The following is a 9117-nucleotide window of genomic DNA, read 5'->3' as shown; positions in this document are numbered from 1 at the left end:
TCACCCATCACAACTAAACCAGTACACGTTCACCGCTTACAACTCAACCAGGGCACATTCACCCATTACAACTAAACCAGTACACGTTCACTCATTACAATTAAATCAGTACACATTCATCCAACTAAACCAGGGTACATTCACCCATTACAACTAAATCAGGGCACATTCACCCATTGCAACTAAGCTAGTGCGCATTCACCCTTTACAACTAAACCAGAACACATTCACCCATTACAACTAAACCAGTACACGTTCACTCATTACAATTAAATCAGTACACATTCATCCAACTAAACCAGGGTACATTCACCCATTACAACTAAATCAGGGTACATTCACCCATTACAACTAAATCAGGGCACATTCACCCATTGCAAGTAAACCAGAACACATTCACCCATTACAACTAAACCAGGGTACATTCACCCTTTACAACTAAACCAGAACACATTCACCCATTACAACTAAACCAGGGTACATTCACCCATTACAACAAAGCTAGTGCGCATTCACCCATTACAGCTAAGCCAGTGCGCATTCACCCATTACAACTAAACCAGAACACATTAACCCATTACAACTAAGCCAGTGCGCATTTACCCATTGCAACTAAGCCAGTGCGCATTCACCCATTGCAACTAAGCCAGTGCGCATTCACCCATTGCAACTAAGCCAGTGCGCATTTACCCATTGCAACTAAGGCCCAGTGCGCATTCACCCATTGCAACTAAGCCTGTGCGCATTCACCCACTGCAACTAAGCCAGTGCGCATTCACCCATTGCAACTAAGCCTGTGCGCATTCACCCACTGCAACTAAGCCAGTGCGCATTCACCCACTGCAACTAAGCCAGTGCGCATTCACCCACTGCAACTAAGCCTGTGCGCATTCACCCATTACAACTAAACCATACCCATTACAACTAAATCAGGGTTCATTCACCCATTACAACTAAAGCAGGGTATATTCACCCATGACAACTATTCCAGTACACTTTCACCCATGACAACTAAACCAGTACACATTCACCCATGACAACTAAACCAGTACACAATCACCCATTACTATTCACAACGTTTGTTAACATTCATCTTGCTGTGCAGGGATACACCATTCACATCGTATCTGACGTCACACCCCACAATATTTGTTGAGGAGCTTTGGGCCGCCGTTCCCAGCAACTGCGCATGTGCAGCAGCAACTACGTTCAGTGACGCCGCACGTAATCCGCCATGTTGCTTGTGGCAGTTGACCTTAGCATTGAAAAACTTAAAGTAGGGTAAAGTAACGCAAAAGTGAGCTGTAAATAGGCGCTCAGAAGGGTACTTCCCTAGTGAAGCTCAAAGAAATTCCTATTTCAGCAGCCTAGTTGGTCTGCAGCCATTTTGGTTGAGGCACTGCGGCCCTAGAGCCGCCATATTGGAGGTGTAGCTAGAGGCTCTGTGTTTATTCATATTCAGGGTTAGGGGCGGGGGAGAGTGTAAGGTGGCCTGGCCCCTCCCCTTGCCCTCTGCCCTCCGTCGCATCGAACGAATGGCTACTACACAGGAATTGTGGGCGGGGCGCACGGAACCTTCACATACCGGATCTCTGACATACCGGATCCGGAAGCTTGCTTGTCCCCAGTCCAAATCAATATAGGAGAATAGCAAACCAAAGTCACAATTGCCATTCCGCTCACGGCCGCTCATATCCCGGCTTTCCTGGATTTTACATTGAACTTCAGCATTCCGTGTGCCGGTGTCCCGGTTTTCTATTGGCTGCAGCTGCAGATTGAGCCCCTTCCCCCCACTGTGCGCCCTGGACGATGATCTGCCGGTCGGTGAGGAGCTGTGCTGCGGTAAGAAGTGTCTGTATGTGTATGGAGGGGGAAGTGTGAGATCGTACAGCAGGGAGCCGGCTTTAGCATTGCACAGGGATCTGATGCATGCAGAGGGTGCAACATTCACAAAGGGGGGTCTCATCTGTGTAGCAGAGCACCCCTGGGCCCATACACTCCATGGGGGGGAGGGGTGATCAGCTGCTTGGGAGAGACCATCTCATCCTCACAGATCTATCCGATGTAATCTGATCTTCCATCTGTGGTGGTGACAGCCCACTTCCTGGGAGATCATTGCCAGTCACCCATCTAACAGGCTCTCTGTAATCCTAATGTAGCACTCTACCCAGAGCCAGGCCAGCCTTGGAGGATGAGGATCTCTCATGTCCCCTGAGATCACCATCCTCTGGTCTAAAGATACCTCGGGGGCTACAGCTCACCACACACGGTACAATCTGACTGTTCAGGCTCTGTGATGGCAGTCATATACACTTCAATGATATCACACTTAATGACATGCTGGTGGGTTAGTTGGCTCCTGTTTAAATTGGCCCTTGTATGGACAGCGGGAGAGTCCAATAGGCTGCTCGGTGTGATCTGACAGCGGGAGAGTCCAATAGGCTGCTCGGTGTGATCTGACAGCGGGAGAGTCCAATAGGCTGCTCGGTGTGATCTGACAGGGGGAGAGTCCCAATAGGCTGCTCGGTGTGATCTGACAGCGGGAGAGTCCAGTAGGCTGCTCGGTGTGATCTGACAGCGGGAGAGTCCAATAGGCTGCTCTGTGTGATCTGACAGTGGGAGAGTCCAATAGGCTGCTCGGTGTGATCTGACAGCGGGAGAGTCCAGTAGGCTGCTCGGTGTGATCTGACAGTGGGAGAGTCCAATAGGCTGCTCGGTGTGATCTGACAGCGGGAGAGTCCAATAGGCTGCTCGGTGTGATCTGACAGCGGGAGAGTCCAATAGGCTGCTCGGTGTGATCTGACAGTGGGAGAGTCCAATAGGCTGCTCGGTGTGATCTGACAGCGGGAGAGTCCAGTAGGCTGCTCGGTGTGATCTGACAGCGGGAGAGTCCAATAGGCTGCTCGGTGTGATCTGACAGCGGGAGAGTCCAGTAGGCTGCTCGGTGTGATCTGACAGCGGGAGAGTCCAGTAGGCTGCTCGGTGTGATCTGACAGCGGGAGAGTCCAGTAGGCTGCTCGGTGTGATCTGACAGCGGGAGAGTCCAGTAGGCTGCTCGGTGTGATCTGACAGCGGGAGAGTCCAGTAGGCTGCTCGGTGTGATCTGACAGTGGGAGAGTCCAGTAGGCTGCTCGGTGTGATCTGACAGTGGGAGAGTCCAGTAGGCTGCTCGGTGTGATCTGACAGCGGGAGAGTCCAATAGGCTGCTCGGTGTGATCTGACAGGGGGAGAGTCCCAATAGGCTGCTCGGTGTGATCTGACAGCGGGAGAGTCCAATAGGCTGCTCGGTGTGATCTGACAGCGGGAGTGTCCAATAGGCTGCTCGGTGTGATCTGACAGCGGGAGTGTCCAATAGGCTGCTCGGTGTGATCTGACAGCGGGAGTGTCCAATAGGCTGCTCGGTGTGATCTGACAGTGGGAGAGTCCAATAGGCTGCTCGGTGTGATCTGACAGTGGGAGAGTCCAATAAGGCTGCTTGGTGTGATCTGACAGTGGGAGAGTCCAATAAGGCTGCTCGGTGTGATCTGACAGCGGGAGAGTCCAATAGGCTGCTCGGTGTGATCTGACAGCGGGAGAGTCCAGTAGGCTGCTCGGTGTGATCTGACAGCGGGAGAGTCCAATAGGCTGCTCGGTGTGATCTGACAGCGGGAGAGTCCAGTAGGCTGCTCGGTGTGATCTGACAGCGGGAGAGTCCAATAGGCTGCTCGGTGTGATCTGACAGTGGGAGAGTCCAATAGGCTGCTCGGTGTGATCTGACAGTGGGAGAGTCCAATAGGCTGCTCGGTGTGATCTGACAGTGGGAGAGTCCAATAGGCTGCTCGGTGTGATCTGACAGTGGGAGAGTCCAATAAGGCTGCTCGGTGTGATCTGACAGCGGGAGAGTCCAATAGGCTGCTCGGTGTGATCTGACAGCGGGAGAGTCCAATAGGCTGCTCGGTGTGATCTGACAGTGGGAGAGTCCAATAGGCTGCTCGGTGTGATCTGACAGTGGGAGAGTCCAATAAGGCTGCTCGGTGTGATCTGACAGCGGGAGAGTCCAATAGGCTGCTCGGTGTGATCTGACAGCGGGAGAGTCCAGTAGGCTGCTCGGTGTGATCTGACAGCGGGAGAGTCCAATAGGCTGCTCGGTGTGATCTGACAGCGGGAGAGTCCAGTAGGCTGCTCGGTGTGATCTGACAGCGGGAGAGTCCAATAGGCTGCTCGGTGTGATCTGACAGTGGGAGAGTCCAATAGGCTGCTCGGTGTGATCTGACAGTGGGAGAGTCCAATAGGCTGCTCGGTGTGATCTGACAGTGGGAGAGTCCAATAAGGCTGCTCGGTGTGATCTGACAGCGGGAGAGTCCAATAGGCTGCTCGGTGTGATCTGACAGCGGGAGAGTCCAATAGGCTGCTCGGTGTGATCTGACAGCGGGAGAGTCCAATAGGCTGCTCGGTGTGATCTGACAGTGGGAGAGTCCAATAGGCTGCTCGGTGTGATCTGACAGTGGGAGAGTCCAATAGGCTGCTCGGTGTGATCTGACAGCGGGAGAGTCCAGTAGGCTGCTCGGTGTGATCTGACAGCGGGAGAGTCCAGTAGGCTGCTCGGTGTGATCTGACAGCGGGAGAGTCCAGTAGGCTGCTCGGTGTGATCTGACAGCGGGAGAGTCCAATAGGCTGCTCGGTGTGATCTGACAGCGGGAGAGTCCAATAGGCTGCTCGGTGTGATCTGACAGCGGGAGAGTCCAATAGGCTGCTCAGTGTGATTTGACAACGGGAGAGTCCTGCTAATTCCTCCACTGTCAAAATACAATCCTACAGAGGGGAGAATTGGTTCAGTTAGGCTCACCGTATATTGGTTATTTTTTGGTCAAAACTGAACCAATTCTCCTGTCCACACAATTCTCCCCTCTGTAGGATTGTATTCTGACAGTGGAGGAATTAGCAGGACTCTTCCGCTGTCAGATCCCACTGAGCAGCCTATTGGACTCTCCTGCTGTCAGATCCCACTGAGCAGCCTATTGGACTCTTCCGCTGTCAGATCCCACCGAGCAGCCTATTGGACTCTTCCGCTGTCATCCCACCGAGCAGCCTATTGGACTCTTCCGCTGTCAGATCCCACCGAGCAGCCTATTGGACTCTTCCGCTGTCATCCCACCGAGCAGCCTATTGGACTCTTCCGCTGTCAGATCCCACCGAGCAGCCTATTGGACTCTTCCGCTGTCAGATCCCACTGAGCAGCCTATTGGACTCTTCCGCTGTCATATCCCACCGAGCAGCCTATTGGCTGCGTGTGCTGATCCGGTGAAAGTTTTCCAGAAAGCTTTTGTCGTGGGCAGTCAATCAGTAGACTGGCCGTAGATGGACTGAAATTCAACTGATCCCTGTGGAACCAGACAAATTTCAATCCATGTGTGGCTAGCTTTAGGGTTCCAAAGCTGGGTTCACACTGGTGCGATTCAGGGAATCCTATTCCCACGTCGCACCTGAATCGCACACTGACATCTGTAAGTCGCTGTGGGTGTCAACGTACAGTTAATGACACCCCCAGATTGGATCGCAGGGCAAACTGTGAAATGGTACAGGAATCGGATCACATGGGTGTGAATAACCAAGCGATCCGATTCCAGTGCAGAACAAAAAAGTGTCCTGTACCATTTTGGTCCAAATGTGATGCAAAGTCAGCCATACAAACTGTATGGCTCAATTCACATCGCACAGACTTTGTATGTGATCTGCACAGCAGTGCGTTGCGAAGGACATTCAATGTCTGTAATCGCACCAGCGTGAACCCAGCCTTAAAGTGGAACTTTGATCAAAAAAGGAAGTCCTGCTAGATCACTTCAGGCTTACCATTTTGCAGGTATAGCCATGTAAACATTAAAGATAAATGCTTATACTGTGTAACACCCAGTAATAACCTGTTTCACCCTGCTCTGCACATGCTTAAATGCTCCCCATTTTTAGGCACTGCTCAGCTTGTGTAGGCCAATCTGCTGACCATCTTGATTCAGAACTTTACCTGTAACAACCTAATAAAAAAAAAAAAAAAAAAAAAAATGTTTTTTTTTTTTTTTTTGCAAAGAACCTACATTTCACGTTAATGCTACCAAAATTAGTGTGTGTTGTAAATTGCCCCCAGCATCGCTGCTGTTTCTTCTTGCTGGAGGCTGCTATGTTGCTGAAGCCCAGAGCCCCTGAGCAGCAATAAATCACAAATCGGAACTAAACCCATCAATTTAACAGTTTAAAAAAACAATTCCATTTCTGGAACGCCCGAATTGCTAACTGTCACATTTGTTTATGTCCTCAACCAAACTAACAGACTTTCAAATGGCTTGTGTCATAACTGATCACATGTGCAGCGCCATGGCAGTTGTAAATCAAACAGAAGTCGCTTTCTTGTCTGTAAAGGATAGAAGGGTTTAATTCCGCTTTAACTCTAGGAGATAAACATAAGCTTGGACAAGGGGACAGTCCGGGGGTATAGGAGATGGGGGGGAGGGGGGGGATGGTATTTGGGGCATTGTATATTTTATAAGCAAGAGTTTGAATAAATGGTATTTTGCATATTGAAAAATGTAATAAAATATTCAGCTTTAAGACTGTCAGCCGATCGTCCTCTACAAATTTTAAAATCAAAATTTTCTGACCAAAGCTCCACTATAAAGAGGAATCCTTTACCCTGCTATCCTTTACAGCCAAGGAATCTGCTTCTGTTTGATCTGCAACGGCCATGGTGCTGCACATGTGATCAGTTTGGACACAAGCCTTTTGATGGTTTGACAGTTTGGTTGAGGACAAAAGCAAATGTGACCATTAGCAATCCCGGCATTCCAAGAATGTAATCTTCTTTTTTTTTTTTTTTTAATTCGATGGGTTTAGTTTCACTTTACGATTTTACTGCTGCTCAGGGGCTCTGGGCTTTAGCTAAATGGCAGCCCCCCCTCAAAAAAAAAAAAAAGGACAATGCTGGAGGTAATTTAAAACGCACGCTAATTTTGGTAGCAAAATTATTAATGTGAAATTTTATGTTCCTCGCTAAGGAACGTTCTTTTTCATCAGAATGTTATGTGTAAACCTTCCCTTTAGCTGTAATATCCTTCAGGGCAGAGACTGATGTGAATGTACAGCTACAGTGGATAGAAAAAGTCTACACACCCCTGTTAAAATGCCAGGTTTCTGACGTAGAAAAAAAAAATGAGACAAATATAAATAATTTCAGAACTTTTTCAACCTTTTAATGTGACCTATAAACTGTACAACTCAGTTGAACAACAAACTAAAATCTTTTAGGCGGAGGGATGTAAAAATAAATAACTAAAATAATGGTTGCATAAGTGTGCACACCCTTAAACCAATACTTTGTTGAAGCACGTTTTGATTTTATTACAGCACCCAGTCTTTTTGGGTATGAGTCTATCAGCATGACACATCTTGACTTGGCAATATTTGCCCACTCTTTGCAAAAACACTCCAAATCTGTCAGATTGTGGGGACATCTCCTGTGCACAGCCCTCTTCAGATCACCGCACAGATTTTTAATCGGATTCAGGTCTGGGCTCTGGCTGGGCCATTTCAAAACTTTAATCTTCTTCTGGTGAAGCCATTCATTTGTTGATTTTGATAAATGCTTTGGGTCATTGTCATGCTGAAAGATAAAGTTCTTCCTTCAGCTTTCTAGCAGAAGCCTGAAGGTTTTGTGCCAATATTGGCTGGTGTTTGGAACTGTTCATAATTCCCTCTATCCTGACTAAGGCCCCTGTTCCAGCTGTAGAAAAACAGCCCCAAAGCATGATGCTGCCACCACCATGCTTCACGGTGTTCTTATGGTGATGTGCAGGGTTGTTTTTGTGCCAAAAGTATTTTTTGGAATTATGGCCAAAAAAGTTCAAACTTGGTTTCATCAGACCAGAACACATTTTCCCACATGCCTTAGGGAGACTTCAGATGTGTTTTTGCAAACTTTAGCCGGGCTTGGATGTTTTTCTGTGTATGAAAAGGTTTCATCTTGCCTCTCTACCCCATAGCCCAGACATATGAAGAATACGGGAGATTGTTGTCACATATACCACACAATCAGTACTTGCCAGATATTCCTGCAGCTCCTTTAACGTTGCTGTAGGGCCTCTTGGCAGCCTACCAGACCAGTTATCTTCTCGTCTTTTCATGACTGTTGGAGGGACATCCAGTTCTTGGTAAGGTCCTGTTGTGTCATATTTTCTCCACTTGATGACTGTCTTTATTGTGTTCCATGGTATATCTAATGCCTTGGAAATTCTTTTGTACCCTTCTCCTGAATGATACATATTTTAACAATGAGATCCCTCTGATGCTTTGGAAGCTTTCTGTGGACCATGGCTTTCGCTGTAGGATGCGACTAAGAAAATGTCAGGAAAGACCTACTAGAAAAGCTGAACTTTATTTGGGGTAATCAGAGGCACTTTAAATGATGGCAAGTGTGTACTGATTCCTATTTAACATGAGATTGAATGTGATTGCTCAATTCTGAACACAGCTACATCTCCAGTTATAAGAGGGTGTGCACACTTATGCAATCACATTATTTTTGTTTATTTTTACTCCCTCCCCCTAAAAGATTTTCAGTTTGTTTTTCAATTAAGTATACAGTTTATAGGCCACATTAAAGGTGGACGAAGTTCTGAAATAATTGATCTTTGTCTCATTTTATTACTTCAAAGAAACCTGACATTTTAACGGGGGTGTGTAGACTTTTTATATCCACTGTGTATTGTGAAGCGCTGCATGAATTGTTGGTGCTATATACTGTAAGGTCCTGTAATAAAGTAAATGTGCAATTCTTTCAAAACAGTCAATCTAGAAGCCAAAATAGCCATAACTTCCCTTCTTTTGATTTAAATGTAATTTAATCAGAGTCTATTGGCCAGGGTGGAAAGTTATCAGTAGTTTTGCATCCGTCGGAAGCATCAGTCTGATTCTATTATGAGTTCAATCAGATTATGAGATTGCATGGTGGCAACAGATATTCGATCAATAACTTGTGCTTGTACCTTCTAACTATTGAATTCCACTTCCCATTGTGTAGCTGTTGTTTAATTATTACTATTGGTAAAGATTCATCAGAAAAAAAAAAAGAATCATTTAACGAAACCTGTGTGA

General features: G+C 47.4%; 1 protein-coding gene across 1 annotated transcript in view; it reads left to right on the top strand.

The window, feature by feature from the left end:
- Positions 1-1635: 1635 nt before the first annotated feature.
- Positions 1636-9117, top strand: part of INO80D (INO80 complex subunit D) — a gene marked incomplete at its 3' end in the record, with an annotated part of 53051 nt that continues 45569 nt past the window's right edge. Inside the window, exon 1 of the mRNA XM_082262226.1 lies at positions 1636-1842. The remainder of the gene's footprint in view (positions 1843-9117) is intronic.

Source organism: Pelophylax lessonae (assembly GCF_965119305.1).
Source record: "Pelophylax lessonae genome assembly, chromosome: 6".
NCBI classification, from domain to species: domain Eukaryota; kingdom Metazoa; phylum Chordata; class Amphibia; order Anura; family Ranidae; genus Pelophylax; species Pelophylax lessonae.
This window is presented reverse-complemented; position numbering and strand designations above follow the sequence as displayed.